At 40.0% G+C, this 25,476-nt stretch overlaps 2 long non-coding RNA genes across 2 annotated transcripts in view; both read left to right on the top strand.

The window, feature by feature from the left end:
- LOC134491542 (uncharacterized) overlaps nt 1-16,228 on the top strand; it is a 33,615-nt gene extending 17,387 nt beyond the window's left edge. Inside the window, exons 2-3 of the long non-coding RNA XR_010067340.1 lie at nt 15,622-15,683; nt 15,915-16,228. This is a non-coding gene — a long non-coding RNA (uncharacterized LOC134491542). The remainder of the gene's footprint in view (nt 1-15,621; nt 15,684-15,914) is intronic.
- Nucleotides 16,229-16,729: 501 nt separating this feature from the next.
- Nucleotides 16,730-19,578, top strand: LOC134492574 (uncharacterized). The gene is made up of 2 exons (XR_010067471.1): nt 16,730-18,025; nt 19,273-19,578. It is a non-coding gene; the product is annotated as an uncharacterized LOC134492574 (long non-coding RNA).
- Nucleotides 19,579-25,476: the final 5,898 nt, after the last annotated feature.

Genomic DNA, 25,476 nt, shown 5'->3' with positions numbered 1-25,476 from the left:
AATGGGTAAGATTGATTTATTATTTGTGAAAGCACAAATAATTGTTAATAGAGAACTAACAAAACCTTGTGAGATTCAAAAAGGGACAAGACAAGGATGCCCGCTGTCTCCACTCTTGTTCATTTTAGTTTTTGAGGTATTGAATAGACACATAAGAGAAGATGAGAGAATCATGGGAGTTAAGACTAAAAAAGAAACTTATAAGTTAAGGGCATATGCAGATGACCTAATAGATCATCTATCATCTATGAAAGTTTTGGAGGATCTATTGAAGTAGAAACATTAATGGGAAATTAAAGAACTTTGGTATGCTAGCAGGTTTTAAGATTAATCATTAGAAAATGAAGATGATAACAAAAAAGATGAAAAAAGATGAAATAGACCTGATGGAGAAAACTGATTTTAAGATGGAGAAAAAAGTAAAATATTTGGGTGTTATTATGACAAATATGAATTATATGTTATTTCAAAATAACTGCATTAAGACATGGAATGAAATTAAGAAGGACATGTTAAGATGGAAGAAATTAAAATTGTCACTGTTAGGGAGAATTTCTGTGATAAAAATGAATGTTTTGCCTAGAATGATGTTCTTGCTTCAGACAATACCTGTTTTGACAACTGATGTACCATTTAAACAATGTCAAAAAGATATATCTAAATTTGTATGGCAAGGGAAAAAAACATGAATTAAATATAAAGCATTACAAGATGCAAAAGAAAGAGGAGGACTGGGTTTACCAGATTTGAAATTGTATTTTGCAGCTTGTTGTTTGGTTTGGATGAAATAAGGGGTGTTGCAGAGAAAGAAAAGACTTTTAAAGTTAGAGAACCACAACCTGAGGTTTGGATGGCATGGATATTTATGGTATGACACCTTCTTATTTTTGGAGAAATATTGGAGAATCACCAAGGGGAATATGAAATTAAATCAAGAGAGCAACTAATGGCAGAAGGACATAGTTGTCAATGGTTTTCCCATTACAATTATCAGAAAGATTTAAAATGGATAGAAAGACTTATGGTATGAAGCAAAGTAAGACAGAATTTGAAGTGCAGTTGTGTACCAGTGAACATGTAATTGCCAAAATGTATAAACTTGTTGAAATTTGAAACGGAAGAACAGATTAAAGAACATATGATAAAGTGGGCTAAGAATTTTGGTTATAATATACGGATGGCTCAGTGGGAAAATATGTGGTTAAAAGGGTTGAAATTTACGTTATGTTATGATCTTAAAGAGAATTTTTTTGGTACATGACACCAGAGAAATTATCTGGAATGTATAAAGGCATTTCAAATATATGTTGGAAATGTGAACAACCATGAAGGGACATTTTACCATGCTTGGTGGACATGTAAAGGTAAAGGTAAAGGTTTCCCTTGACGTAAAGTCCAGTCGAGTCCAACTCTAGGGGGCGGTGCTCATCTCCGTTTCTAAGCCTTGGAGCCGGCGTTGTCCATAGGACACTTCCGGGTCATGTGGCCAGCATGACTCACGGAACGCCGTTACCTTCCCGCCGAAGCGGTACCAATTAATCTACTCACATTTGCATGTTTTCGAACTGCTTGGTGTGCAGGAGCTGGGACTAGCAACGGGAGCTCACCCCGCCGCGCGGTTTCGAACCGCCGACCTTCCGATCGACAGCTCAGCGGTTTAACCCGCAGCGCCACCGCGTCCCTTGGTGGACATGTAAAAAAGCTAAAAAAAAATTGATTCAAATACATACATTGATACAGAGGATTTTAAAGATTAGTATTCAATTGAAGCCAGAACTTTTCCATTTAGGACTGATGGATAAACAGTTAGAAAAGAGCAATGGAAGATTATTTCAATATATGATTACTGCGGCGAGATTACTATATGCACAAAGACGGAAAGATTTGAGATTACCCACTATGGAGGTATGGTTGGTGTAATTGACTGAACTTGCTCAGATGGATAAACTGACTTCTTTGATTAGACAAATGTCATTATTGATATTCATCAGTGACTGGAAACTCCTTATGGATTTTTTGCATAAGAAAGAAAATGATTTTGTGACTTATGGTTTTGATGATTAGAAAGATTAAGTTATAGAAAGAAGGGAATTATGATGAAATCTTCGAAAGAGAGGTTTGATTAGAATTGTATGTATAACTGCTGAAAGGAAGATTGGAAGCTACTTCATACTCTCAATCTTTCTCCCTCTCTCTCTCATACACACTCACACGTATGTATATGTATAAAAAAAAATTCCCTTCTCACCCCTGTGGGTGGTATGTGTCTTCCTCAACCTCAGGTCCTCTACCAGAGGCCTGGGAGTTTGAGGGTTCTGCGCAGTATCTCAGCTGTTCCTAGCACTGCTCTCTTCTGGACAGAGAGCTCCGATGCTGTTCCTGGGATCTGTTGGAGCCACTCTCCCAGCTTAGCAGTCACAGCCCCGAGTGCCCCTACCACCACTGGGACCACTTTGGCCTTCACTTTCCACATCTGTTCTAGTTCCTCCTTCAGGCCTTGGTACTTCTGGTACTACCTCCTTCAGGCCTGGAAAAAAAATTCCCTTCTCAACCCTATCGGTGAGAATATACAGTATATACAGTATATGCGTGAGAATATTATGTATATGTATATGTATATGTATATATATTCATGATTTCTGTTCTGTTGTTTTCTTCTTTTTTCTATTCTTTGTCTTTTGTCTTTTTTACATTTACTATATGTTTTTTCTTTGAATGTATTTTTATTACTTATGTAAAATCTTTTAATAAAACTATTTAAAAAATAAACATATACACATACAGATGTACATATAAAGCTTTCACAGATTGTACTAATATGACTTGCTGATCTCTACTTAGTGAGATCAGACAAGTCCAGCCACTGTAACTGATTTATCGCTTAACATGATTTATAAATCACCCCAATAGTGAGTTATTCAACACCTGGAGTTAAATCATAGTTTAGTAGCATGTAGGAATCTAGTCACTATAGATTCACATACGCTGTGCTAAGGGATAGTGTATTTTGTCTGTGGCTTAACATTAAGATCAGCAGGAAATTACATCATTTTGCAATCTGCTTTCTCAGTTCCCTTCCTGATGCCTGTCCTGACTTTATTTGTAATACTACCAATCATCTGACTTCCCTCCAAGCAACAGATAACAAAGCCTAACCAATTTTGCACATTTTGAGGCCATCCTAAGTCAGTGTCTGGATAAGGGTGAAACACTACTTGAATATCAATTCCACTAAAGAGAACATTAAATGGCCACCCAATAGTGAATATTGTAGGGAGTAATGTGAGTACTGTTTTTATTAATGAGCCCTTTTAATTATGACATAAATTTCCATTTAAGGAAAGTAACTTTTTTTTAAAAAGATGACATGTTACAGTCAGACAGTTTTCCAAAAGATGCATAATTGCTCCTGGGTCTGCCCATTCTGCTCACTCTTTTCTCTGGCTCAGGGTGGAGTTTCTATGAATCATTCTCACATTTTTTGCAGTAAAAGTTTCTGATGAGTGGTACTGTAGGGGGAAAATGACCTTTAGTTACTGACAGAAGATGGACCTATTTTTTCCCAGTTCCTTCTTCCTAATCCATAAATGCTGCATAATTGCTCCTGCCCACTCTTTTCTCTGGCTCAGGGTGGAGTTTCTACGAATCATTCTCTTTTTTTTTTTTTGCAGTGGTAGTAGGAAAATGATCTTCAGTTACTGACAGAAGACTGACCTATTCTTTTTTCCCAGTTCCTGTACTTCTTCCTAATCCATAGATCTTCTAAATAGAAGTAAATGAATAGCTTCAATCGGCTGAAATATACATGACCTTGGAAAGAAAATAATTTCCAAGTGGTGGAGATGTAATGGGGAGGAGAGCAGAAGTAAACCTGTTTCCTTCATGCTCTACCCATGTGCTTTCCAGAACTGTTTCTCATTATGTAAGAAACAAGATGATGGACAATGGGATGCTAGTCTGATGAGGTTGGTCATTCTTTGCAGTAACGATCCAACTGTGAAAGATGCTGGGCTATATGTGGGGTACCATCGAAGCGAATATTTGTAACTCAGGGTTGAACTGTGTTCTCCATTGTGCTCTCTGAGCCTTGATGTTTTCTTGCAGATGTTTCATTGCCAGACTAGGCAACATCTTCAGTGCGAACAGGGAGAGGGCCTTGCTCTCAGGTTATATACCGTGGCTTGCCCTGCTTGTGTTGGTAGGGGTGTTGTTCTCTCCTTGGGAGTTCTTTGATCGGGTGGTTGTTTGCTGCTTGGTTGATTGCCTGAGTTAATAGTTCCTTGATTAGGGTGTATTATGCTGTGTGATTGTTCATCTTGTGTTAATCCTAGTGTTGATTTTTGCATATCTGGGTGTTGATTACTGGCAAGGGAGTGTACTAGTCTTTTGGCTTTTCTATTGTCTCTTTTGAATGGTACATAAATGTTGTTTACCTCTATGTGTCTGTTGATGGCTGCTTTGTCTGAGTGCCAGGCTTCCAGGAATTCTCTGGTGTTTTTGGATTTGGCTTGGTTTAGGATGCTCACAGTTTCCCAGTTGAAACTATGGTTAAGTCTGTCCATGTGTTGTGAAATTAAGGAGCTCTCATCGTGTCTTCTGACTGCTAGTTGGTGTTCGTGGATGCGCTCTGCTAGTCTTCTGCCTGTCTGTCCTACCTAGTGGCTGTTACAGTCTTTGCATTGTATGTTGTAAATAACTCCTGTTTTTTCTTCTTGGGCTATTGGGTCTTTTGGGTTACTTAGTAAGTTTTGAAGAGTTTTAGTTGGTTTATGTGCTACGGTGATGCCATGCGGTTGTAACAGTCTGTTGGTGGTTTCTGAGATGTTTCTGATGTATGGCAGTGTTATCCTTTTCATAGCTTTTATTGGTTGGGTTGTAGTGGGTTGGGTGGTGAGGCACTTTTTGATGAAGTTGAGAGGGTATCCATTTTGCTGGAAGATGCTGTACAGATGATCTGTTTCCTGTTTCTGGTGTTCTGGGTTGCTGCAGTGTGTTAAGTGCTCGTCTGAATAATGTTCTTACAGTGGAAAGGATAGCACTCCCACACATACAACCCAAAGTATGGATCCAGTACGTGGATGACACTTTCATCATAATACAAAAGAAACAACTGGAAGAAACTCATGAAACCATCAACAACATCTTTAATGGAATAAAATTCACAAGGGAGGAAGAAATTCACTACCATTCCTGGACATCCTCATCAGTAGAGGAAATGATGGCAAATTAGAAACACAAGTCTACAGGAAAGCTACCCCCACCAACCAAGTGCTCCATTACCAAAGTAACAATCCAACCTCCCACAAGAGAAGCTGTGTAAGAACATTATTCAGATGAGCACTTACACACTGCAGCAACCCAGAACACCAGAAGAAGGAAACAGATCATCTGTACAGCATCTTCCAGCAAAATGGATACCCTCTCAACTTCATCATACTAATTGGCAACTGAGTAAACAAGATTAAAAATGTGGATGAATTTTAAGTCATGAAGGTTTTATTAAGAAATTAAGATTAAATGCTTAAGTATTAAAATTAAATGCTGGAACAAACTACAGATATTAGCTTTTGAAATGATTTCAGGTTGTATTCACAGTTCTGAAGATATGAAAAAAAATGGTTGGTTCACCCTCCCCCCCCCCCCGTTTTTTGAAGCTTAACAAAACAACGACATTTATTTCAACTACTCAGAATTCAAACAGAGAGTAATATCGCATATATTACAAAATTGAGATAAGATAAACTATTATGTTTTGCTTAATTATGCAGGGAAATTATCTCAGGGTTATATGTCTATGAATAAAAGAAATAGGAAATAAGTAAATAAGAACATAAGAGGAAGGCCGGACTATTTAAAGCTAATAGCAGGATGGTGCCTGCAGGTGGCAGAATTTTCATCATCCCCAGGTTTACACCTTTCCACCCCAAGAAATTAATTTTGTAAGAAAGATAATCAAAACTCACAAACCAAACTATGAAAGCTCACAAGATCTCGGTGATCTTGCACAAGACTTTATGAGAGTTAAGCATTTCCTCTTTTAAGTTAATCATTTAAAAAAGACAAGTGAAAAAATTAAAAAAAATACAAAGTAAGGAGACAGAGAAATTACAAAAATTGTACAGTTAGTGCTTTGTACTTCAGCAAAGGATCGTTACCTTGTCGTGGTGCTGGAGCTTCAGCACCTCAATGATGCCATGAGCTAAACCGTGAAGGGCCACCCAAGACGGGAAGGTCATGACAGAGAGGTCAGACTAAATGCGATCCCTGGGGAAGGTAATGGCAACCCACCCCAGTATTCTTGCCGTGAAAAGTAAATGGATCAGTATAACCAGAGATATGTCGGTATACCATCGGAAGATGAGACCCCCAGGTCGGAAGATGGTCAAAATGCTACTGGGGAGGAACAGAGGATGAGCTCAACTAGCCCCAGATGTGATGACGCAGCTAGCTCAAAGCCGAAAGGACGGCTAGCGGCCGACGGTGCTGGTGGTGAACGGCGAATCCGATGTTCTAAGGATCAACACACCATTGGAACCTGGAATGTAAGATCTATGAGCCAGGGCAAATTGGATGTGGTTATTGGTGAGATGTCAAGATTAAAGATAGACATTTTGGGCGTCAGTGAACTGAAATGGACTGGAATGGGCCACTTCACATCAAATGACCACCAGATCTACTACTGTGGACAAGAGGACCACAGAAGAAATGGAGTAGCCTTCATAATTAATGGTAAAGTGGCTAAAGCAGTGCTTGGATACAACCCAAAAAACGACAGAATGATCTCAATTTGAATTCAGGACAAGCCATCTAACATCACAGTGATCCAAATATACGCCCCAACCACAAATGCCGAAGAAGCTGAAGTAGAGCAGTTCTATGAGGATCTGCAGCACCTACTGGACAACACGCCTAAAAGAGATGTTATTTTCATCACAGGAGACTGGAATGCTAAGGTGGGCAGTCAAATGACACCTCGAATTACAGGTAAGTATGGCCTGGGAGAACAAAATGAAGCAGGACATAGGCTGATAGAATTTTGCCAAGACACCTCACTCTGCATAACAAAGACTCTCTTCCAACAACCTAAGAGACGGCTTTATACATGGACTTCACCAGATGGACAACACCGAAATCAGATTGATTACATCCTTTGCAGCCAAAGGTGGCAGACATCTGTACAGTCGGTAAAAACAAGGCCTGGAGCTGACTGTAGTTCAGATCACGAACTTCTTCTTGCACAATTTAGGATCAGACTAAAGAGATTAGGGAAGACCCACAGATCAGCTAGATATGAGCTCACCAATATTCCTAAGGAATATGCAGTGGAAGTGAAGAATAGATTTAAGGGACTGGGCTTAGTAGATAGGGTCCCGGAAGAACTCTGGGCAGAAGTTGGCAGCATTGTTCAGGAGGCGGCAACAAAATACATCCCAAAGAAAGAGAAAACCAAGAAGGCAAAATGGCTGTCTGCTGAGACACTAGAAGTAGCCCAAGAAAGAAGGAAAGCAAAAGGCAACAGTGATAGGGGGAGATATGCCCAATTAAATGCAAAATTTCAGAGGTTAGCCAGAAGGGATAAGGAATTATTTTTAAACAAGCAATGCACGGAAGTGGAAGAAGACAATAGAATAGGAAGGACAAGAGACCTCTTCCAGAAAATTAGAAACATTGGAGGTAAATTCCAGGCAAAAATGGGTATGATCAAAAACAAAGATGGCAAGAACCTAACAGAAGAAGAGATCAAGAAGAGGTGGGAAGAATATACAGAAGACCTGTATAGGAAGGATAACAATATCGGGGATAGCTTTGACGGTGTGGTCAGTGAGCTAGAGCCAGACATCCTGAAGAGTGAGGTTGAGTGGGCCTTAAGAAGCATTGCTAATAACAAGGCAGCAGGAGACGACGGCATCCCAGCTGAACTGTTCAAAATCTTGCAAGATGATGCTGTCAAGGTAATGCATGCTATATGCCAGCAAATTTGGAAAACACAAGAATGGCCATCAGATTGGAAAAAATCAACTTATATCCCCATACCAAAAAAGGGAAACACTAAAGAATGTTCAAACTATCAAACAGTGGCACTCATTTCACATGCCAGTAAGGTAATGCTCAAGATCATGCAAGGTAGACTTCAGCAGTTCATGGAGCGAGAATTGCCAGATGTACAAGCTGGGTTTAGAAAAGGCAGAGGAACTAGAGACCAAATTGCCAATATCCGCTGGATAATGGAAAAAGCCAGGGAGTTTCAGAAAAACATTTATTTCTGTTTTATTCACTATTCTAAAGCCTTTGACTGTGTGGACCATAACAAATTGTGGCAAGTTCTTAGTGGTATGGGGATACCAAGTCATCTTGTATGCCTCCTGAAGAATCTGTATAACGACCAAGTAGCAACAGTAAGAACAGACCACGGAACAACGGACTGGTTTAAGATTGGGAAAGGAGTACAGCAGGGTTGTATACTCTCACCCTACCTATTCAACTTGTATGCAGAACACATCATGCGACAAGCTGGGCTTGAGGAATCCAAGGCTGGAGTTAAAATCTCTGGAAGAATCATTAACAATCTCAGATATGCAGATGACACCACTTTGATGGCTGAAAGTGAAGAGGAACTGAGGAGCCTTATGATGAAGGTGAAAGAAGAAAGTGCAAAAGCTGGTTTGCAGCTAAACCTCAAAAAAACCAAGATTATGGCAACCAGCTTGATTGATAACTGGCAAATAGAGGGAGAAAATGTAGAAGCAGTGAAAGACTTTGTATTCCTAGGTGCAAAGATTACTGCAGATGCTGACTGCAGTCAGGAAATCAGAAGACACTTAATCCTTGGGAGAAGAGCAATGACAAATCTCGATAAAATAGTTAAGAGCAGAGACATCACACTGACAACAAAGGCCCGCATAGTTAAAGCAATGGTGTTCCCTGTAGTAACATATGGCTGCGAGAGCTGGACCATAAGGAAGGCTGAGCGAAGGAAGATCGATGCTTTGGAACTGTGGTATTGGAGGAAAATTCTGAGAGTGCCTTGGACTGCAAGAAGATCAAACCAGTCCATCCTCCAGGAAATAAAGCCAGACTGCTCACTTGAGGGAATGATATTAAAGGCAAAACTGAAATACTTTGGCCACATAATGAGAAGACAGGACACCCTGGAGAAGATGCTGATGCTAGGGAGAGTTGAAGGCAAAAGGAAGAGGGGCCGACCAAGGGCAAGATGGATGGATGATATTCTAGAGGTGACGGACCCGTCCCTAGGGGAGCTGGGGGTGTTGACAACCAACAGGAAGCTCTGGCGTGGGCTGGTCCATGAAGTCACGAAGAGTCGGAAGCGACTAAACGAATAAACAACAAAGTGCTTTGTATATTAATTATAATAATTTATTGAACTTGTATGCTGCCTGACTCCCAACAACTCTGTTGATGAAGGATTAACCATAAAAAATAGAATGCACTGAGTTATTTTTAATGAAAAGAATTAGTATTTTAAAGGTCTTCTTAAATCTCTGAGCTATATGCCAATATCCCACTGTTTTATTGCTTAGAGATAAATCCCGTAACAGGAAAAAAAGAGAAAAAAGAAAGTGTACCTTAAATATTATGGAGTAAATACAGTATTTAGTTTCTAATTTCCCCTGTTTTATTCCAACCAATATGCAATATTTATAAACATTTAAAGATTTCATATTTTTAACTTCTGTAATCAGTTATTTTTCCCCTTAAAAGCCTTCTGTAAATGTCTAAATTTGCCTTGGTGGATAATATATATTATATGGGAGCCATTCTTGCTTCAATTTAGTCAAACCTCTGTTGTGAATATACAGTATGCCGTTAATTTTGCCATTGCTGCATGTTCTCCAAGTTTAAATTCCCAGTCTGAAATCTTCACTAACTTATCTCTTTTCCAGTGTTGTGCTAAGTTTATCCTTGCTCCTGTATCTTAATAAATTGTGATATTTTTGTGGATATGTCCTGAAATTATGCATAATTTAAAAAATGTGGTTTCAATTCAAATTTGGTTTTTTAAATTCTCTGAATGGCGCTGTGTATTTCTTTCAGTACTTTTGAGTTTTTTACATGTCCACTACATATTGTAAAATGTTCCTTCTATATCATGGCATTTCTAATACGTATTACTATATCATTTGTGTATCTTGGCAATTACTGACAGAGTTGTATGTCACCTATAAAACATTTGGTACCAATTTTCTTTTAAATTCTAACTTGGAATTTTATTGACTCATTCCATAGTTCTTCCCATTGTTGTATTGCAATTGTTTCTTTGATGCTTTGCATCCATTTGATCATACCATGTTTTATTTTTATGTCTCCATGTCATATCTATTAACAGCTTGTATATACATCCTAAAACATCATCTCAATTTTCTACAAGTATTTCAAATTCTGTCATTTTTCTTAGAAGCCCTCTCTTGTTTTTGAGGTCGGTTTTTATTCTTCCAACAATTTGTAAGTACATCACCCATGGTATATTCCGGCCTTCACCAAATAATTCTTTCTGTGCCTTTAGTCTATTCATGAAATCTGAATGGGCCATATCAGCATATGTAATTGCACTTTTCTTGCTATCTCCAGCATAAAAAGCATTTAAGGGAGAAGCTAGCAGTGAAATTGCTGGACTTACTCCTTTTTTCATAAAGTTCCATACTTCTATCAAACTTTGTCTTATAATATGTCCTTTTAAACTTTTGTCTTTTATGTTCCTGTACCATAATTATCTATTAAGCCCATTAGCTAGGATGGCTCCTTCCAATAGACAGGTCCCCGTTTTTAAAAAATAAATAAATTCAGTTATTACTGTTATGTTACTTTCAGTTGGAATGTAAAGTACGGTTTCTGAATTATACATTTCTACAGCTACTTTGTAATGAAATATTAAATTAGTGAATACAGTACAATCAACCAAATAAAACAATCTGCTAAATTCTCAATAGATCTAGGTCATGTAATGAGTAGCAATAATTAGCATATACTGTATGATTGTGAGGTTCTTTTTCTTCCTAGTGTTTTTCCTGCAGATACAGTCCATTTTTTATTTTTTTTAAAGTCAACCAAATGTTGATCCATTGATCATGACAGGAATTAACCAACCAGCTTGTCACCCAAGCCTGACATCGATATGATTGTAACATAACGCCAAGTCAGTTAACAAAGGCCCCCTCATATGCGATTTGATCGCAGAGGAGGGGGCAGACCTGGCGTGTATCACGGAAACTTGGCTGGACTCAGAAGTGGGGGTAGCCCTCTCGGAAATGTGCCCAGCTGGGTTTCGGGTGTGGCACCAGCTGAGATACCAGGGTAGGGGAGGAGGGGTGGCTGTTGTCATCTGAGAGTCTCTGGTGGCCTTCAGGGGCCCTGCCCCACAAGTCGCCGGGTGTGAGACCCTGTTCTTTAAGTTGGGTTCCTGAGAACAGTTGGGAGTATTGCTACTGTACCAGCCCCTCTGCTGCGTAGCAACCTCCCTGCCTGAGCTGCTGGAGTCCGTCTCAGGTTTGGTGGTGGAGTTCCCCAAACTTATGGTTCTGGGGGACTTCAATCTGCCTTCCCTGGGGCGTGCCTCGGAGGCAGCTCGGGAGATCATGGCTACCATGGCAGCCATGGGCCTGTCCCAGATCATCCGGGACCCAACTCGAGACAGTGGTCTCACTCCGGACTTGGTCTTCTTGTCGGAGCAGTGGCAACGTAATCTGAGGGGAGAGCCGCATCTATCCCCATTGTCATGGTCAGATCATGCCCTGGTGGCCCTGAGATTCTCCTATGACGCCCCCCTCCACAGGGAGGCAGGACCCATTTGGTTGGTCCGCCCTTGGCGACTGATGGACCCAGTGAGGTTTCAGAGGGAGCTGGGGGTGATGCCCAGGGATCTGCTGCACAGTCCAGTGGAGGCCCTGGCTGCTGCCTGGAATAGGGAAGTGGCTGGGGCCTTGGACAGGATCGCACCTGTGCGGCCTCTCTTGCCTCATCCAACCTGTCACTCCCTGTGGTTCACGGAGGAGCTGAGGGTTTTGAAGAGGTTTAAGAGACACCTAGAGCGCTGCTGGAGGAAGACAAAGACCGAATCTGACCGAACACAAGCTAGAACCGCTATTAAGGCCTACCTTGTGGCAGTAAGAGTGGCGAAACGGCAGTATTTCTCCACTCTTATTGCATCCGCAGATTGCCGTCCAGTGGCCCTGTTTAAGATCACACATACCCTTTAGGGGAAGGTGGGCCCGGTGACACACCTACAGAGCCGTGTGGAAGAGTTTTCTGAGCATCCGCAGGATAAAATCACTCGGATCTGGTCTAAGTTGGACTCCATGCATGAAGCAGAGTCTGTGGAGATACCGAGGGAACGTTTTAGCCTTGTTATCTGGGAGCAGTTTGATCCAGTTGGACCCGAGGAAGTGGACAGGATCCTCCGGATTGTGAATGCCACCACCTGTCATTTAGATCCATGCCCCTCCTGGCTGGTGAAGGCAGCTCGGGAGGTGACGTGTGGTTGGGTCCAAGCGATGGTAAATACATCCTTGAGTGAGGGGGTGTTCCTGGTTGCCTTTAAGGAGGCACTGGTGCGTCCCCTCCTCAAGAAGCCATCGCTGGACCCAACTGTGCTGGACAATTTTCGTCTAGTCTCCCACCTCCCCTTTTTAGGGAAGATGGTTGAGAAGGTGGTGGCATTGCAACTCCAGAGAGTCCTGGATGAAACGGATTATCTGGACCCCTTTCAGTCAGGTTTCAGGCCAGGATATGGGACAGAAACTGCATTGGTCGCACTTATGAATGATCTCTGGCGGGAGCAGGATGGAGGGAGTGCATCCATCCTGGCTCTCCTTGACCTCTCAATGGCTTTCGATACCATCGACCGTGGTATCCTTTTGGGACGGCTCAGGGAGTTGGGGGTGGGCGGCGTAGTTCTGTGCTGGTTCACCTCCTTCCTCCAGGGCCGGTCCCAGTCGGTGGTGATAGGAGAGGAGAGGTCCGACCCTCAACCCCTCCATTGTGGGGTGCCGCAGGGTTCGGTTCTCTCTCCTCTCTTGTTTAACATCTGCATGAAACCACTGAGTGAGATCATCTGTCACCACGGGTTGAGGTATCATCAGTATGCTGATGATACCCAATTATACATCTCTATCCTAGGGGAGGTAAGTGATGCAGTGACTGCCCTTTCTCAGTGCCTAGGGGCTGTGGGGGCCTGGATGGGAAACAACAGGCTTCAACTGAACCCTGGTAAGACAGAGTGGCTGTGGATAGATGGTGCTTCATCTTCCGGGAAATTGTCATCTTTAGTTCTGGATGCGGTTGCACTGCCCCAGACAGACTCAGTGCGTAATCTGGGGTTTCTCCTGGACTCACGACTCCTGCTTGAAGAGCAGGTGGCAGTCGTGGCCAGGAGGGCCTTTGCGCAACTTCGGGTTGTGTGCCAGTTATGCCTGTTCTTGGATCGAGAAGCCCTCCAGTCACACACACCCTGGTTATCTCCCATATAGGCTACTGCAATGCGCTCTACATGGGGCTACCCTTGAAGCGTATCTGGAAGCTTCAGCTGGTCCAGAATGCAGCCGCGCGGGATATTTTTGGTGCCCGTAGGTCAGCACATGTAACACTGTTGCTGCGTGAGCTGCACTGGGTGCCAGTTTGCTTCTGGGTCCAATTCAAGGTGTTATTATCTTTAAAGCCCTACATGGCATGGGGTCAGGTTACCTGAGGGACCGTCTCATCCCCATTACATCGGCCCGCCCCACCCGATCATCCAGAGAGGGCATGTTGCGGACCCCGTCCCCGTCTGTAGTGGCCCCCGCTCTCTGGAATATCTTGCCCCCGGAGGTGAGGCAGGTCCCCTCACTCCTGACCGTCCAGAAGGCCCTGAAGACCTGGTTCTGCCGTCTCGCCTGGGGCGGGAAAGTGAATAACCATTCTTGGGGGTGGCTTGCACCCTAGAGTCCCTCCCACCAGCCTGGATTTTATACCTTTCTTGGATTTTATTTATTTACTATATTTTATTATACTGTTTTATGTGATTTTAATGTTTATATTTTGTGCTGGATTTTACTGTAAACCGCCCAGAGTCCCTCTTTTGGGGGAGATGGGCGGTGGCTAAATTTGAACAATAAATAACATTATATATTTCAAAATGTATCAGGAATGTAACTCTAGGTGTTCATAAATAACACTCCATTGTGTTTCACTTTCATATAACTTATATAAACATATCCTATGTATAATATTTTTACATCAGATACTTATGGAGGAAACTTATTCTAAAACGACCAAAATATTTAAATAGAAAAATTGTTCATAAGCATGTTTGTATGTTTCTAATCAAAGCAATCTATCATATTATGCTTGGCAGTAGGTTTATTTTTTAAAAAATCCAAAATTCCCATTAAAGGAATATCTTTATTGGTCTGCTGGATGTTTTCATCAAATAAAAGTTAAAAAGAAGAATAAAAACTCGGTGTTCAGGAGAGGATAATTGTGCCTGCTTCAGCAGATTTTATTTTTGGATGGCATGATAGAGAATCTCCATAGGTACAAACTAGGTCTCATCAGATAGAGGCACTGAGTTGAAGTTGCAGGGACTCCCAAAATTTCTGGACATAACAAGCAAGTAATTGTTCAATTCTTTTGGAAACAGAAATCTCAGTGGTTAAAGTCAGCTCTATTTCTATCTTTCTGAGATCTGCACATCACATGATAGAAGATAGAAGAGAGATTAACTAGGTAGTTTTGATGTTAACATGTTTTATGGAGATTACATAATCTGTTCTGATTCATAGAAAAAAGTCAGTTACAGCAACATTAGGCAGGATTAACTAATAGAGATGCAATCTAGGAAAATACATTCTCAAGATAGAATGTTTTCTGCTATATCAGGATGCAAATACGCTCCATATTTTCAAAGATACGCAAAATATAATTGTAGCTGTGCTGACTAAAAAAAAACAAAACCAAAATCCATCTTGAGGATAATATGCCAACTGAAGATTTACAAAATACTTGCATATTCTCACATTTTAGCAAGGCTTTAACAAAACGATTAAGAAACTAGATGGCAAAAGAAAATTATTTGAGGAAATCATATATTCACTTCATTGAAATCCTTCATGGAATGTGGCAGCACCACCTAGTGAGAGTGTCCAGCTACAATCCTATCTCCTGAACTTCTTTTCAAATACGCTGTGGAACTGATCATTTAAACACAGAGCCATAGTTACATGAAGAATTAAAAAAGAAATTGAAAAAACCCAACATGTTTTATTGGCTTTTGCTCCCTAACTAGAAACAATGAATTGGAAAAATTTGCAAAGTTTACCTCCATGGCAAAAAACTGAATTGTTAAAGTTGAAATTTAAAGTGAATCTGGGTGCTTTTGAAGGGTTCCTCCCCCCACTCCCATTTCAACTATATAGATATCATTATACAGGAAGATTCTTTGCCTGTATCATTTCTTTAAAACTAGTGAAGTATTTTCATAATTTACAGTAAGATCCTGATGGAATTATCTCCTTCTGGTATCCTGTCCAAAGTTGCTTGGTGTTTAGTTATCTGAGTATCTGTTTCAGCTTTGCTTCTTTAGAAATTGGTGATGGAATAATGCTTTGCTTATGAATTATTTATTTGCAGGTAAGGATGAGACATCTAGTTCAACTTTAACCTTCAAATGGGGAATGCCCATAGGCAAAAAGGTAAATATATAGGGAGATCCCACTGCAGGGAATCAGAAGCAAAGATATTCTTAAGAGTCATCATGGGTAAATGGATGCACTTACCTTCTCATAGTTTAAGGATGGGAACACTGCTTCATTCTTTTATTTCTAGCAAACTTTATTCTAATATTTAAGATTAATGTAATGTTTGCAATAGGTAGAAAATGGGAATTGCTTTTAATGTTTGTTTCTTTTTCCTCCACCGTATAGTATCTTGCAAAGTGCTTTTTCTTCTGCATTGTACTGGCTTGGCTCACTTGTCTTTCTATGCAATTGTGGGAGCTTACAGTTTTACTCTATGTAACCATACAGCTATCAAGACAGACTATCGGAATATGCTACAGGTATGGCACTGGTTGGGATGAAGGGAGAATGTATAGACACAGCTTATTAGACAGTGTCTGCAATAGTTGCAGTCAGTGACAGGTTCTCTAAGAGTAAATGCCTTAAGACTTAAAATGCAGGTAGTATCTTCAAGTGGAAAGTTTTACCATCATCTCTCAAAATTCAGGCCATGCTGGATTTTCTACCACAGAATGAAAATGTCTTTATTTTTTTTTTCATTTTATTTATTAATTTTTCAAGATATAATTAAGTTACATAAAAATGTCTTTGTTTATTCTTAATGAACAAAGCTAGCATAGTGAGGAGTCATAAGTTTATTTTATATCTCCATAGATTAAATTTTAAAGGATTAAGAACAGACTAATAAGGAATGCTATATCCTGATAGTCCCGTTTTAAGCACTGTTATTTGGAAGCCTCACTGAAATTCAAAAGGGCTTATTTTAAAGAAGTGACAGAACATAAGATTTAGGGTGACTGCATTTTTAAAAAATATTCATTTTACTTCTACAATAACTTTTGGGATTAAAGCATTCCAAGCAGTTTTTAGTGAAAATGTCTAAAAAAATGTTAAACACATTTACTTAATTTCTTCTGTAATTTCTTTTAGAATATTATTGAAAAGGAGCTGAGCAAGGTTTGTTTTCCTCTGTTCTTTTTTCATCTGTCTTTATCTAACTGAATCAGAATTCTCTTGGGCATTGTACAGACGCAGAAGTGTTTAGCATCCATTAACAAAATGTACAAAATGGTACCAATTATAAATTAGTGTATGCAGAGGATAAATCTATAGTGAATTGTCCCAAGAGCGAAAGAGGAAAGTAAGATCAGCTAGAAAACCATTTTTAGATGTGCATATTGCCGTAACAATGTAACTAAATGATTAGTAATTCTTTATTAAGAATACACCTTAATTAAATAATGATTCATAATAATTTACAATATAGCATATTACAAGATTCCTCATGGGTTAGACAGACAGAATCCCTGAATATTTTTGGGTATAATTATCTGCCTGTTAACTTTTTCCTATCAAAAATTAATTAACTCTCTTGTTTAAAAAATTATTTTGAGGATCATATGTATACCACACATTGCTTTATTCTTCCTTTGTAGGCAAATAATACTAATCAGAACACTAAGAATTGTTGTACCTTGAAGGTGAGATTTTGTTACTTGGAAAATACAATTTCAAAATGCTTAAGGACTAACCAGACACAACACCAATCCATTATAGCATGTTTTACTTATTCTCTTTGCAGCCTTCCAAACATTATAAATTGTACATCTGTAATTCATTCTTTTATGTACATAGTATTCAGAGGGAAAATCAACAGGTTATCGATGGTCTCAACCCCGTTGGCTACTAACAGTACCCAAAATGTTTTTCACATAGCTTTGCCCAATCCCTAAAACAGCAAATAAACGCTCCAAGCAAATTAATATGTTAGAAGGAAGTTTCTATTATAAAATGAATAAAACATTTTCCAAGGAAAAGGAGTGTGGTGACAGGAAAATTCGGAGCTTCTTTATATCGCGTCAATCCATAGATCCACTTTCCTTGGTGCTCGACATAATTGGCACGCTCCTAAAGCTTACCTGGAGCTAACCAGGGGGCGACTCCATGTTGAGCACGCGTCTCCCTACGATCAGGGAGAAAGGCATTCCCGGAAAGCTTTTAAACCCATCTTCTTTCAAATGATGTGCCGCACCTCTGATACGCTGATGGGACTGGGCGCCCATTGGAGGAAGCTGCACGGGGCGGAAGGAGCTGCCAGTTCTCGGCCAATAGCTGCAGGGATGCCTTAGTTTAGTTACCCTTTTCGTACTTTTTTTCTCTTGTTCTTCCGCGCCGGAAAGCCTCAGGCTTCCTTGTTGGGTTGCATCCACAACTTCACCAAAAAGTACTTTTCTACATCGGAAATCTGGAATTTCACCCACACCCTCCTGAAAGAACGCTGCGACGGCTACTCCGAGGTAAAAGAACCGGGGATTCAACGAGCTGGGGGTTCCGAAAATCCGCGGGAAGCAGGCTTGCGATGTTGCAAATAGTGCTAACTGACCGGGGAAACCGCCCTTACTGCGCGTAAATGGCTGAAACTGCTTCTTAGTTCAGCTGTCGCGTGCTTGTGACATAGTCTGATCTAGAACCCCTGATTTCGATGCCAGGAAGAAATACTTTGGGTAAGGAAAAGAGAGCTTTATTCACAGATTTCAAAGCTGAGCCCGTTTCAGGTGAAGTTTACCGTCTAAATGAGGTCCGCCAATTTACCATGGCGGGGAGAAGACTGCGCAGTCCTCTGCGTACCTGCTTTCGGGGAAAAAATGGGGACATGGGTTTGACTTGCAGATATGCTTAGGGCCAAGGTGCAGAAGTGTCGTCTTAAGCATTTTCCCATGCTGTCTCCCTGGAAGTGTGTGAAGCGGACCAGGGGAGAAACGGCTTTGTGTAGCATGGCAGAATTCAGCTTGGACGTTTTAGATCAGAGATGTAAAGGTCTGTCCTGTGTGGCAGACCTTTACATGGCATTTTGGCTTATAGGCAGCTTTGAAGAATCGGAGTGGACAGCAATCAATCCTCATCATCTTTCCATCAATATATTTGGTTAATGTATATTGATGGGTTGGAGAATTTAGTTTTTTTTCAGTACAGATAATCCACTTGGAAGAACAGAGAAGGTTATAAAAAGTTCAAAACATAGTAAGTTGGCAGCATCTGGCTTTCTTTGTTTGGGCTCTGCAATTATGTCAAGCCTGGTTGGTACTTGGTTGGGAAGACCCCACCCCCTGAAAATCTCAACTTGTAGGCAAAACAGGAAAGTTTTTTAAAAAAACTCAGAGAACAGCAGAGGCAAACCACTTCTGTTCTGTTGGCAAGAAAGCTGCATGGATGGTTCCATGAAGTCATCCACAGTCGAGCTCAACTCAAAAGAAACTTCACAAAATTGTATGAAAAGTTACATGGATTCAGGAACAGAAGGATGTGAGGTTCACCTAACTGGCAAAATATTAATCAGATTTTCAGACCTAGACGGATGAAGCAGTTTCAGGATCCAACTGTGCTGGTAATTATTAGTGAAACAAAGGCAAAGCAGCTTTTAGTGAACATGCAGAGCTAGATTCAGCTAAACATAGGAATTTTTTTAAACACAGAACTTATTTTAGTGATTCACATAATATGCAAGTAATATTTTAGTTAGAAATATGTGATTTCTGACTCATAGGTCAATGGATCTCAGAATCATCCGCTGAGAATACGAAAGTGTAAAAGGCAGCCAACGCGTTCAAATGAAATTTATGTACTTCTGGAACTCAGAGAAATGTGGTACAGCTATGAAGCATATGAAGATACCACACTGAGTTGGAAATAAATCTCTACTGAACCATGCAATGCTTAAACAAGTTTATATTTTTTTACGAAGTTTATTTTTAATGGTGTTAATTTATTGTGTATGAACATTTAAACGTACATGAATGTCATAAGATCATTTGAAACCACAATAAATACTTTCATGATATGCTTTACAATTTGGAGTCTGTTGCTTATTCCTATTGCTTTCAGTTAGAGCAAGATCATTTTAGAGCAAGAAAGCAAACGTCTTTTATTAAGGTGACTGATGAATTTTATGGATTTCATTATTCCCTGGCAAAAGTAGAATATTTACAACTTGATTGTGATGTTGGCTAATGAAAGTAACTTTCTATTATTCTGTTAGGAATTGTGTTTCAGTTAAACAAACTAGACTCAGCCTTGGGCAAGTGGCATTCAGTGTACACTATTAAAGTGTTCAGTGAAATTGTATGCAACTCTTTAATATTGTAAAAGCCTTCAGTAAAGTCCCTTATCAAAAGTTCCTAAAGAAACTCAGTAGCCATGAGATAAGAGGACAGGTAGTAGTAAGATCATGAAACAGTGGGAACAAATAGTCAGATTTCATATTAGAGAAATGTGCTAAGGGGCTCCTGTTGAGACAAATGCAGTGAAGTAACCAAGTTTGTTCAGGGTGGTAAAATTTAAAACAATAAAATTAAAAGGAATAGTGAAAACCTACAAAAGGTTTTTCAAGCAGTATGAATGACTCTCAAAATGGCAAGTGCAAATTGATGCATATTTACACAATTCCCGCACTGACTGACTGGGAAAGGAATATTGGAGTCATGGTGAATAGCTCAAAATGTCTATTCAATATCCAATTATTACCAAAAATAATATGTTAGGAGTATTACAAAAGTGAAAATGAAATTGCCAATATCATAAACTATGGAATGGCTGCACTTGAAATCGGATTACAATTCTGGCTAACACCACAAAATTTTGTAGCGCTGAGAAGGTGCAGCATGATTAGAGGAGAGACTATAGCAATTAAGGCTTTTTTTAAGCTTAGAGGGAAGGTGGGTAAGGAGAGACATAATAGAGACTTACAGAAGCATGCATAGTATGGAAAACGTAGACAGAAGTTTTCTCTCCCATGTGTAGAACTTGGGACCATCTATTAAAAGTAAATGCAGAAAGCTCCAGATCAATAGAAGAAAATGCTTCTTTCCTCAGTGTATAGTTAAACAACAAAATTTGCTGCTATCAAATGTGGGCATGTCGTATTGGCTTGCTGCAGATGCCATGTTGGATCTAGCATGATTCAGAATATTGGATTAGCTGGGCCCATGGTTTGATTCCAGCTGGATTTTTGTTATTTTCCTAGGTACATTTTGAATGAGGGACGCGGTGGAGCTGCGGGTTAAACCGCTGAGCTGTCGATCGGAAGGTCAGCGGTTCGAAACCGCGCGGCGGGGTGAGCTCCCGTTGCTCGTCCCAGCTCCTGCTCACCTAGCAGTTCGAAAACATGCCAATGTGAGTAGATCAATAGGTACCGCTTCAGCGGGAAGGTAACGGCGTTCCGAGTCGTCATGCTGGCCACATGACCCGGAAGTGTCTATGACAACGCCGGCTCCAAGGCTTAGAAACGGAGATGAGCACCGCCCCCTAGAGTCGGACACGACTGGACTTTACGTCAAGGGAAACCTTTACCTTTACCTTTACATTTTGAATAATTGAAGGATAGAGATTAAGTAATAGTATATAAGTGTTATATGCATTAGAAATACAAGGATAGACCTGCTCAGACTCCATATAAAGAGCTGTGCCCAATGTATATCACTTTATACTTACTTAAATTGAACTGCGTTTATTATTTGGTTGACCATTCCATTTAAAGAGATCCTTACAGAGTTCTTCACAAAGGCTTTTTATTTCTACCATCCTGGATAGGTTAATATCATGCATAGACTTGGCTAGCTCATTACTTAGCCTTAAGTCAAGAACATTTATGAACAAAAAAGCCTGGTCCCAATACAGATCTTTCATGAACCATTTTTTTATTTCCCTTTGTTGAGAAGATTGCCCATTTATTCCTACTCTTTGTTTTCTGTTTTTGAACCAGTAAGCAATCCATAAAAGCCAGGTCTTCTTATCCCATGATGCCTACGCTTATTCAATTTTCTCATTAAAGGCTTTTTCAAAGCCCAGATATACAGTATCAACAGAGTCACCTCCATCCCCATCCTAAGTTTTATTCTCAAAAATTTCTAGAGGATACTGAGGCACAATTTACCTTTGCAGAATCCATGGTTTTCCTTCTACAAGGCTTACTGTTCTATTTTATTTTATTTTATTTTATTTTATTTTATTTTATTTTATTTTATTTTATTTTATTTTATTCATTCATTCATTCATTCATTCATTCATACATACATTCATTATATTTATACAGCTGCCTATGTCACTTTTATATGATTCTAGGTGGCTATATAATAAAGTTATTCCCCCACCACCCCCTTTGGTCACCATTTCCACCAATTTTCTCAGAACAGATGTTATGATGGTGACTTATAATTTCCCAAAGCTCCTTTGAATCTCTTTTTTTTAAAAAAATATGTCATTCTGGGTATTTTCCTTCCTCTAGCACAGAGCTTGGTTTAAAAGAGCAAGTTTCATATTTTTGATAGGAGGTAGTGATTTCACATCTGAGTTCTTTAAGAACTCTTGGATGCTGCTGCTGAGACTTGTTGATTTGTTGCTAGGTAGTCAGTATGTCCTTTACTGTCTTCTTTTGTTTACCTCAGTTTCTAATTCCAGTTCTTCCCTGATAAAATCAGTACAGGTTCAACTAGTTGCCCTATATTTTTTTGGTAACAACAGATGCCAATAATCCCTTCACCTTATCTATAATCTATTTACTCCTTGAGCATTCCTTTCACTGCTATGAATCTAACTGCATCCCTGATCAGTTTTTTGCTTCAAATATATTTAAAGGATGGGGTTTTTTGCCATATTCTCTGTTGTTGCTGTTATGCATTCTGTATTCTCTCTGTATACTTCTTTGCAAGAATTTGTGCTCTCTCTTTTTTCATTGGGGCAGATTTAAAGTTCTTAACTTTACAGTTTCATGTATGCCACTGGGGACCCATGCTGGCCTCTTCCTGGATTTGTCTTTGCAGAAACCAAATGTTTGGTCTACCCTGCAACCCAAGTTAAAATGATAATAGCGGGCAAAGTGCAGAAACCAGATTTTGACCAAGTAGGGTCAAAATAGAATACCCCTATATCTGTTTTAGACTTGTGGCCAGATATTGCCACTTACTATGAATAGTATATACAAAGTTTGTAACAGATTCCCTAAACTTAAATATATACGAGTAAGTCTGAGCAGTCCTTGTTCATGGAAAATATCTAACTTTTCATTGGAACAAATGTTATAAACTCCTGGCCTTAGAAAATCCAATTATGATGGACTTTCTGATGAATATGACTGTTTGCTTGCCTCAACTTTGGCCTCTTTTTGTTAGACAATATGTGCTCATTCTTCAAGCCCTCTCTTGCTGCTCAGTTTAATACAGCCCTGTGACATCACTTTGTGTTTGGTTCTTTAGCTTACTTTAAAGCCTTCCATCTTTCCTGGGTGCCTTGCTTTCTCTTTGCTCAGTGCTGTCAGTTCTTTGTCTACTGCCTCCTGCTCCTATATAAGATCATTACCTGGTAATTTGGAACTGCTATTACTGTTAGGAAGTTTTTCTTAACATTCAAGCGGAATCTGCCTTTCTATAACTGAAGATTATTATTCTGTAATCTGTACTGTTGAGATGAAGAGTACATCATTTATGTAACGGTGCTTCAGGTATGTGAAAAGTGCTATCATATTGCCCTCGCAAGAGCCACTGAAGTAAAGCTGCTCACCATATAAAGTGAGATAGCCCTCAAAACAGCCACAGCAAGCCTTTGAGAGTGATCAAGCATCTCAGCAGTTCAAGCAGCAGGTTCAGAGAGATGCTTTAGGAAACATACCCAATTCCCTTAATTTCACCACATAGTTCATTTTAGGCCCCTGATTATCTCTGATGACATCCAAACCTGCCAGTTTGTCTGAATCCTGAGGACATTTCCACATATAGTCTTTGTACCATGCCTGGATCAGCTCCCTGTCTGTTCATCCTCATGACACTGGCTTACTTTGAAGACAGCCAACATTTTACTGGTTCATTTATTTATTTGCAGTCTGAGCAAAGCTGGATTTTTAATGAAATACAGTACATGTGGAAACATGGGTGTATGTATAAAAGGGAGTTAGCACAACACCATGCCAGGATAAACTAAAACAATAATGCATCAAAGGCCTGATACGAGGAGAAGGAGATCAAAGCATGATTGATAGACAAAAATACCAAGTCAGGGCATGAACTTTCATGCTGACAAAAGTGCCCAAGAACAGCAGAATCCATCTCCAAACCTCTTTATAAAGTGTAAGTGTGTGTGGGGGTGGGCTGATGGAAACCAGCTGATCAAAGTCTAACATTCATATCCCAATAGGGAAGAGAGAAGAGTTCTGAGAGAGAGAGGTTATGTGTGTGTTTAATATGTATGAGCTTCTCCATTCTATAACATGTTATTTTTGCTGCTTTTTTATCTCCTACTTCTCTCACTACCTTTTTCACAGTGGGAAATCTTTCTGGAATCTCACTGAAATCCTGAAGGATTCTCAGTGGTTCACAGATATCAGGTAACAATTAAAACATGCAAAGTTGGTTAAAATTAGTACATTAAAAACATGTAAAACATAAGCAACCCTAGTTGCCATCAGTTTATATATAAACGTCACCCAATATAACAACACATGCCAAACTCCCTTTGGAAGAGCTCCATTTTCAACTGCTTCTAAAAAGAAATTAAGCTATGAGCTACTTTAACTTCCACTGGAAGGTGTCATGTTCATCGTTTCAATGTGTTTGTCCATCATAATGGTTTGCATGCCAGAGCGCTGACGCGCGTTCCTGGCTGGGAGGGAGCTGCTGATAAACCTTGTACCAAAAGCTGTATCTCACTCTGCCAAGCAGGAATGTGTTTGGGTTATCTTTTTAATGCCAGGGACTTTTTGCCCGTTGATCAGCAGAGCTCTTTAGGAGCACCTGGGAATGTGGATTTGTACTGATTGAAGGGGGGGGGGACGCTGTTTGTAACCGGGCTATTTAGTTTGACTTTAGGCGCGCTTTTCTCATTCTCAGCTTTCTTTCCGTTTGCACTTGGTTCTTAATAAAATCAGAACTTAAACTTTGATTTTGAGTCTGAGTACTTTATTGAGAAAAGGCATTCATTACGGAAGGTCATTCCAAGGGGCTAGTACTGCTACTGAGCAGCAGTCTTTGAGCCTCGGTCTCCTTCAGCTCCTGAGAGTGGGGAGCTTTTCCTGGCAAGATTAAATTGATTGGGCCAATTCTAGTAGGAGAATGTAGTCCTACAGGTAACTTGGTGCCAGCACTTTAAGTTGCACCCAGAAGCCTACTTGTAACCAATCCAGGGACTGCAGCACAGATGTAACATGCTCCCACTGGTAAATGCTTGCTAATATACTGGCTGCTGCACTTGAATCAACTGCAGCTTCAGAATAATATTTAAGGGCAGCCCCATGTTGGGATGGATGGTGACAGTGATATAAGTTGCTATCCCAATTAAAGCCACAATCGATCCAGCAGCTGAAGCTGGACGTGTTCCTTCAGAGGTAGCATCCCTCCCAGAGACATCGCTGGAGCAGACAGAGAACCTCAATGGACAAACAGTAACTTCATCTTGCTAAGATTCAGTTTTAGCATGTTGTGTCCCATCCAGACCCTCACAATCTCCAGGCACTGAGATAACACTTCAGCACCATCACCAGCCTGGCCTGGGTAGCAATATTGTTGATGTTTTTAATTATACTTGCTTTAATATTTTGATTTTATGATTTTTTTTATTGTGCACCATCTAGAGTCACTTTTCTATGACATGGGTGGCTAGATAAATATGATGAATGAATAATGACCATCTACAAAAGCCAATGACCATCTACAAAAGCCAGTGAATCTTGCAGCACCATATAATATGATGATAATCACAACAGCAA

This window comes from Candoia aspera, chromosome 2 (genome assembly GCF_035149785.1).
Source record: "Candoia aspera isolate rCanAsp1 chromosome 2, rCanAsp1.hap2, whole genome shotgun sequence".
Lineage (NCBI taxonomy): Eukaryota > Metazoa > Chordata > Lepidosauria > Squamata > Boidae > Candoia > Candoia aspera.
Note: the sequence above shows the minus strand (reverse complement) of the source record. Positions and strands in the feature narration are given on the sequence as shown.